Source organism: Eurosta solidaginis, chromosome X, assembly GCF_040869045.1.
Source record: "Eurosta solidaginis isolate ZX-2024a chromosome X, ASM4086904v1, whole genome shotgun sequence".
Taxonomy (NCBI): domain Eukaryota; kingdom Metazoa; phylum Arthropoda; class Insecta; order Diptera; family Tephritidae; genus Eurosta; species Eurosta solidaginis.
This window is the reverse complement of record NC_090324.1, coordinates 197,620,249-197,628,206: the sequence shown is the minus strand read 5'-3', so window position 1 is coordinate 197,628,206 and position 7,958 is coordinate 197,620,249. Positions and strand designations below refer to the sequence as shown.

General features: G+C 42.5%; 1 pseudogene; it reads right to left on the bottom strand.

Annotated features, from left to right (window-relative positions):
• Positions 1–5,903: 5,903 nt before the first annotated feature.
• Positions 5,904–6,877, bottom strand: LOC137235364 (protein RCC2 homolog pseudogene; annotated as a pseudogene).
• Between the last annotated feature and the right edge of the window lie 1,081 nt (positions 6,878–7,958).

Sequence of the window (7,958 nt, the reverse complement as noted above, 5' to 3'; positions counted from 1 at the left end):
TATTCTCAACAAGGATCTGCAAGATGTTGAAAAAATTTACTACCTAAGGCAGAAAACTCAAGGGGAAGCAAAAGAAATAGTAGAAAGGTGCTCCTTGACGAATGAAGGGTTTGAAACAGCCTGGAAAAACTTAAAAGACATGTATGAGAATAAGCGTGTCCTAGTGAACACGCAATTGAAGCTTTTGTTTAATCTTACGGCAGTCGAATACGAATGCGGAACAGCAATAAAACAATTACAACGCGAAATAAATAATTGCATATCGGCTCTTCAATGTCACAAAATCGACATTACAAACTGGGATGCAATTATAACATACTTATGTTCCACAAAGCTCCCGGAGTCCACCTTGGCGCTATGGGAACAAACCGTAGAGAAGAAAACGGACATCCCAAAATGGGAGGATATGGACAAATTCCTGTCCAGCCGTTTTCAGACTCTAGAAACTGTGTCTGACATAAAGGGTAGCAAACCATCCATGCCGCCCAAAACTCATACGAATAGTTCAAAGGAAATGCCTACAAAACTTGGAGTTTACCAAGCCAGCGTTCCAAAAACGGCATGTAAGATGTGCAACAGTAAGGAGCACAAATTACGAAACTGCCAAAAATTCCGTAAGCTGTCCACGGCAGACAAAATAGCTTATGTGAAAAGAAACAACTGTTGTCTGAACTGCTTGTCGGCTGGGCACACAGTGACAAGATGCACGAGTCCAATCAACTGCAACTCATGTCACTCAAGGCACAACACCTTGCTCCACCTTCCGACAGCTAATCCAAAAACAACATCAACAACGACCCAAAGGGGCAACCAACATAACAATGATAACGTACCCTCCACTTCACGACAGGCAAGGGCAAGGATGGACTCTGAAAAGAGAAAAGAGAATATTAATAGCGTCTCTTCCTGTCATGCACATACAACAAAGGGGGTATTACTAGGCACAGCACGAGTGAAAATAAACTATAATGGAGTGGATTTCTCCGCGAGAGCACTTATAGACTCTGGGTCTGAATGTTCGTTTATAACAGAAAGACTCAAAAACAGAATACATCTGCCATCGAAACGATTGCACGTCCAAGTTTCAGGCATTAATAATACACCATCTGCGCAGGTGAAAGAAACCTGCTTCATAAGACTGGGTTCCCTCATAGACCCCTTAGTATGCATTGATACAGTCGTTCTGGTCCTACCTCAGTTAACAGGGGATCTTCCAACATGTCAAGTTGACGCAATGACTCGACAAGAGTTCCCTGATCTTGTTCTGGCGAATAAAAGGTTCTTCGTTAACGAACCAGTTGACCTAATCCTAGGAGGCGACATTTATCCTCAAGTTATTCTAGACGGCATACGGAAGAACGTCTTAAATACGCTTCTCGCCCAAGAAACCGTCTTCGGTTGGATATTAACCGGTCGCACAGAAGCAACTCAGCCAGTTAATAACCGAGTATCTTTTTTTAATGAAATCAGCATCGAGAAACAATTGACTGCCTTTTGGGAGCTAGAAGATATCCCTAAGAAAAGGTCACTCACTGAGGATAATGTCTATTGCGAGGCACTTTACAAAGCGACAACAAAAAGGAATACCAATGGGAAATACATCGTAGCCCTACCATTCAAGCAGGGGTTTCCAAACAGCATCACATTAGGGCCCTCTCTGAAAAGCGCTTGCTCTCAGTTTTACCGAAACGAGACGCGTCTATCGAAAACGCCAGCCCTACAAACTGAATACAACAGAGTATTAGCGGAATACGAAACACTAGGGCATATGACAAAAGTTCCCACAATTACACCTCCCCATGCAACAAATTGCTATTTTTTGCCTCATCATGCGGTAATAAAAGAGGAGAGCACGACTACAAAAGTAAGAGTAGTTTTTAACGCATCGTGTCCCACTGCCAATGGCACTAGTTTGAATGACGTGTTATACACCGGCCCCGTACTGCAGGCCGACCTAACAATTCTGCTCCTTCGTTGGCGGTTCTTCAAATATGTCTTTAATGGCGACATAGAGAAGATGTATCGCCAAATATGGGTAATGCCCAACCAAACCCAGTTTCAAAGAATAGTATTTCGCAATAATCCAGGGGATCCTATCAACGTCTATGAATTAAAGACAGTAACGTTTGGAGTTAACTGTGCTCCGTATTTGGCAATAAGGACACTGCACCAACTAGCAGATGATGTAGAGACGTCATCACCCATAGCAGCCAGCATTCTGCGTACAAGCATGTACGTCGATGACGTGCTAGCAGGAGGCCACAGCATCAGGTCTACAATTAAAGCTCGGGAGGAAGTCACCCACGTACTACGGTCAGCAGGTTTTTCTTTGCGAAAGTGGACTTCGAACTGCAGCCGAATACTGAATGGAATCCCGAAATCCCACTTGCTAAACGAAGATTTTCTGGAATTCGAGGATGCGAGTACACTCAAAACATTAGGCATCAGATGGAACGCGCATTCTGATTATTTCTATTTTACCGCAAAACCTATCGAAAATCGTGAGGCCCTGACAAAAAGGGCAATACTTTCAGCGATCGCCAAACTCTTCGATCCCTTGGGATGGCTCGCGCCAGTCATCATAGTAGCGAAGATCATAATGCAAAACATCTGGCTGGAAGGAACTGACTGGGACGAGACAGTGTCCACGCGTACCCTAGATAAATGGCAAACCTTTATGGAGGACTACCCGGATATTAACAATATTCAGATACCAAGATGGGTAAATTTTACACTAAATGCGGACGTTGAATTACATGGATTCTGCGACGCATCCGAAAAAGCCTATGCAGCTACAATATTTCTTAGGGCAAGGGTTAATGAGGAGGTCCACGTCAGCCTACTAATTGCGAAAACAAGAGTAGCTCCCGTAAAAACAATTTCGCTACCCAGATTAGAACTGTGTGGAGCAGTCTTGTTAGCCGAAACTTTAGAATCAGTGCGCGAAAACCTGAACTTGGGAAAATTCCATACACATCTATGGACTGACTCAACGATCGTTTTAGCGTGGATTAAAAAACCTCCCTGCTCTTGGTCAACATTTGTTGCTCATCGAGTAACCAAAATCGTAGAAAAGGTAGGGAACAGTGCCTGGCACCACATAGAGTCTGCATCAAACCCAGCAGATTTGGCCAGCAGAGGGATGTCAGCAAAAGACCTAACCGCAAGCTCCTTGTGGTGGCAGGGACCTTCTTGGTTACAAGAAGACAATTCAAAGTGGCCAAATCAAGAAAAGGAGTATCAGACAAATATTGAGCAAAAGCGCGTAAAAGCCTTTACCACATCAAAAATAAGTGGAAATGAGGATATCCTAGAAAGGTTTTCAGAACTTTCAAGAGCCTTGCGGGTCATATCATATATTATAAGGTTTTCGCAAAGAACCAATACTAAAACAAAATCTTCCTTTAAAGCGGAATCGTACTTCATTTCACCCAATGAAATTCAGGCCACGACAAATCGTTTAATAACTCTCTACCAACGGAAGCATTATTCGGAGGAACTTTCGAGTTTAAAATCCGGGAAACTCATCGGATCAAAGAGTGAGATCCTGCCTCTTACCCCCCTTGTCGATGAAAGGGGCATATTGAGGGTGGGCGGTCGTCTTTCAGGGGCCAAGGATCTTCCCTACAGTGAACGGCACCCGATCATTCTGCCGTATGACTGCCGGCTCACACGACTTCTTGTCCAGTTCATCCACAAAGATACCCTGCATGGTGAGAACCAGCTGATGTTTCGTCGCCTACGCACAGAATATTGGATACCTAGGGTAAAAAATATGATCCGATCGGTCATACATAATTGCAAAACCTGCACCATATTCCGCAAACGGACCCAAACCCAACTGATGGGAGATCTACCTCCAGAGCGAACCACCTTTTCCCGGGCTTTCACCAATACGGGGGGTAGATTTTGCCGGACCGTTTGACATCAAATCTTATAGCGGAAGAGGATGCCGCATATCAAAGGGTTACGTCTGCCTCTATGTCTGCTTTGCCACCAAGGCGATTAATTTAGAAGTCGCGAGTGACCTCAGTACCGCCGCCTTTTTAGCAGCTTTCGATCGGTTTGTCGCCAGGCGAGGATGTCCGAAGAACATATACTCCGACAACGGAACAAACTTCGTCGGTGCCTCTCGAGCACTTCGATCCGAACTCAAAGCTTTCCTCGCCGATGCGCGTAACCAAACCCTATCGAAGTATTATCACCAAACCCTTCAATGGCACTTCATACCTGCAGCCGCCCGTCATATGGGCGGACTGTGGGAAGCTGGAGTCAAAAGTTTTAAAAACCACTTCAAAAAGATAGCGTTGGACTACAAATTTACTATGGAGGAGTTCAGTACCCTTCTTTGCAGAGTTGAGTCTTGTCTCAACTCGAGACTTCTGAGCCCCTCCTCCAACGACCTGTTGAGCTTGGAACCACTCACTCCGGGACACTTCCTCATTGGCGGTCATCTACTAGCCCCACCAGAGATTGACGTCAGTGAGAATCGTGCCTCACTTGTCAACCGCTGGGAGAAGCTGAAGGCATTACATCAAACGTTTTGCAAACGGTGGAAGTCCGAATATCTCTTCGAATTGCAAAAACGCACCAAGTGGAAACACCCACAAGCCAATCTGAAACAAGGGGACTTGGTAGTCATAAAAGAGGAAAATTTACCTCCGAACGAATGGAGATTAGGACGAATAATCAAACTCCATTATGGAGCCGACAATCGAGTTCGAGTCGTCGAGCTTGATACCGCGAGAAGGCACACGACGAGACCAATCACAAAGTTGGTCTTGCTTCCTCCTTGCGAGGAGAGGGTCGGAGATCTTTAATACCCCACTTCTCATTCTCCCTAATTCCAATTCTTTTCTAGTCAGGGTGTGACACCGAATTAGGGATCTAAAGCTTGTCTACAATTTTTTATTATCCTATTACAAATTATCCAAGACCAACAAACCCTTCATTTAACACTCCTTAGGAACCAATTTCAAACCAACGATGCGGTTGGCGAATTGCATTGCTCTTTAAAATAGATCTAGGTTTAAAAGCTTTTCCTATCAGCCATGAAATTATTATACAACAGGAGAATTTCCTGTCTGCAAACCTATATTTTATCTAAACAGTAGTACACCTTTGCAGATGGCATTGGGTTAAGATTGCCTAATGTTTAGATAAAGGTGAATACGAGCTCAAATGGGAACGCGTGGGTTAGGCCATATCTATATATACAACTTAACTAATTCACCTCGGAGCAAGACTTGTTTTCATGCGCCCATGGCCTTGCTTTGGGCATGAGTGAAATGTACGCTCCTATGTTTAGCGGAGCCATTCACACACCTCCTATTTGGCGGAGTCACATTCATACAACTGCCTATGTTTGGCATGAGTGCACTATACGCTCCTATGTTTAGCGGAGCCATTTACACACCTCCTATTTGGCGGAGTCACATTCATACAAACAAATAAAAGGGGGGCCAAACTAACACGTTCCCAAAATTTTACTCATGATAATGGCATATCTTCAACATGCTCCTCTAAGACTTTCATGGCTGACAAAAAAAGTTTTTCCCCAAAATTTAAAAGCTGATAGCTTAGTCCACAAAAGTTGTTTCGCACGTGCGTGGAGCACAAAAAGTTTCGAATCATTTTTTTTTATTTTAACCTTATTTCAAAAGGACAAAATTGCCCAGGGGCAAAAGGAAACCTGTACGGTTGGTATAACCAATGATCAATGGAAACTAGTGCAAGTGAAGATCCAATCACTAGCAAGTTTTAGGAGAAATTATTAGCCTTTCAATCCAGACGTTACGTAGACCTTTCGCAGTCACTGTCTATTTATTTTTCTACGCCACCCTGAATATGTTTAATAAATGCTGGATAAGCTTTAAATAAATATGTTTTTGCAACTGCATTACTCAGTCACCGATAGTATATTCTAGTAACTTATCATATTTTTGCTTAGTTGACTCGTGAGCAGTAATATAGCATGAGAATAACCCATAGCGACCTGAGGTATTTTCATATTATCCATTTTGAGGACTTCCTTAGGAACAGTGGACGACCTTGGGAACTCGCCAATACCCAATTCCCCATAGGTGGGAGAAGCGCCCCAGGCTAGTAAGGTATCATCAGCTGATAGGATAATAGAAGTGTTTCCGCATCCGATATCAGTAATGTTCCACCCAGATAAGTCCTGAACAGGTTTTGGGTACATATTTGCTTCTCCCGTCTTCTTATTTTGCCCAAATAGAAAGAGTACGCCAAGCTCGTTGAGGACAAGACTAAAGGTTGCGCCACAATATACATTACGTTCATCACGTCCTTGCACGTCGAAAAATTTTATTAAACGAGGTACCATCTCGTCCGTAGGCTCTGCATGACCAAGGCGCCCAAAGCTGCCACATCCCCAACTATACACACGATTCTTAGAATCAGTGGCGACCGTATGATTATTACCGCAGGCGAAGTCGACAATTTGAACATTCTCTATAGGTATTACATGTCCTTCTTGCCTTTCGCAATATAAAGTACGATTTTTCCTTTATTTTGGAGACGTTTCAAAGTGACAAGACAATTTGTTCGCATGGACGAAATACTTTGCATCTGTGTTATGTCCCAATTGACCGTATTCGGGTAACCCAAATGTATGCAAATTACCTCTAATGTCAAACTCGGCTCCACAACATATACGAATAATTGGCGGACCACGGTAGTTTATTGGGGTTGGGATACTTACCACCGGCTGGGTGTTACCTATACCACATTGGCCTGACTTATTCTCTCCGCAGGCATAAACAGTACCTGTCTCCGTCAAAAGGAGGGAATGGTGCCGACCACATGCAACTTGGACAACGTTGACGCGTTCCAAACAAAGGAAAAAAGTAGCCATCGAAATTTAAATCAAATGAAAACACGATTGTCAAAAGCTTGAGATAAAAAGCGCTCACATTCTAAAGTTATCAAAGGCATAAAGTATATACACAGAGCGTCTCAAAAGCCAACGCAGTCATAATAAAAAAAAAAAAACCAAATAAACGACGTCGTCGTAAACGAAAAACCACAACTTCATCAACTATTGTTTCCTGAAAACAATAATATTATTGATATGAAATCGCAAATATCACCTACAGCAACAATACCAATGAGCAGTAGTTTACGTGCTCAAATAGATGAATTGAAGCATCTACAAAAACCTTTGGGTAGCGATTTACTTTCAAATAATGAGCAGCAAGTTTGTAAAGATTTCATTCAACATACCACCTACAACATATTTATCACTAAAGACGCTTCTATTAAGCGGTGCACCACTTGTTAATAATCTGTCGCCTGCCTTAAGATTCGCTACAAAAAGATTGTTGTACTTTACTTACCATTTAATAAGCTTTTTTATTTGTGTACTATTTTACAATAATTTTTATAAAAATACAAAGTATGAAACACTGATTAACACGGCACAAAAAAGCTAAAATAAAGAATTATTCTAAAAACGATTTTCAAAGCGATCACACTATAAAAAAAAGGTGGTACTGCTTCCACGCGTTTAATTAAAATGCGATCCAGCATAGGCATGATTTTCTTAATAGCTTGTGCCATTTTGTTGATATTACTTCGGAATTTTATAAATGCAGAAATTGGTCCTTTAAAACAAGAAAATTTGTTCTTCAGAAACTTGTGAAAATCAAAAACTTGCGCGCACACACGTGTAGTAGGTCTCACTTGGGCTAATCGGAATTTTCTCGTTCAGGAAGTGGAAAAGTGTAGTAAATGTCAAAATTTCTACACTTCACTTCTGACAGTCAAGCAGTCAAGCATCACAAATCACACACAGAAGATTGTGCATTCACATTGCTTCTTTCTGCGCGTCTACGTCACACTTGACTGCTTCAGCGAATGATTGGTAGAGATATTTTATACGCGACATGTAGTGTGGCAGCGCGACAGGGGGTTTTCGAAGTGATTTTTGCCTGAGG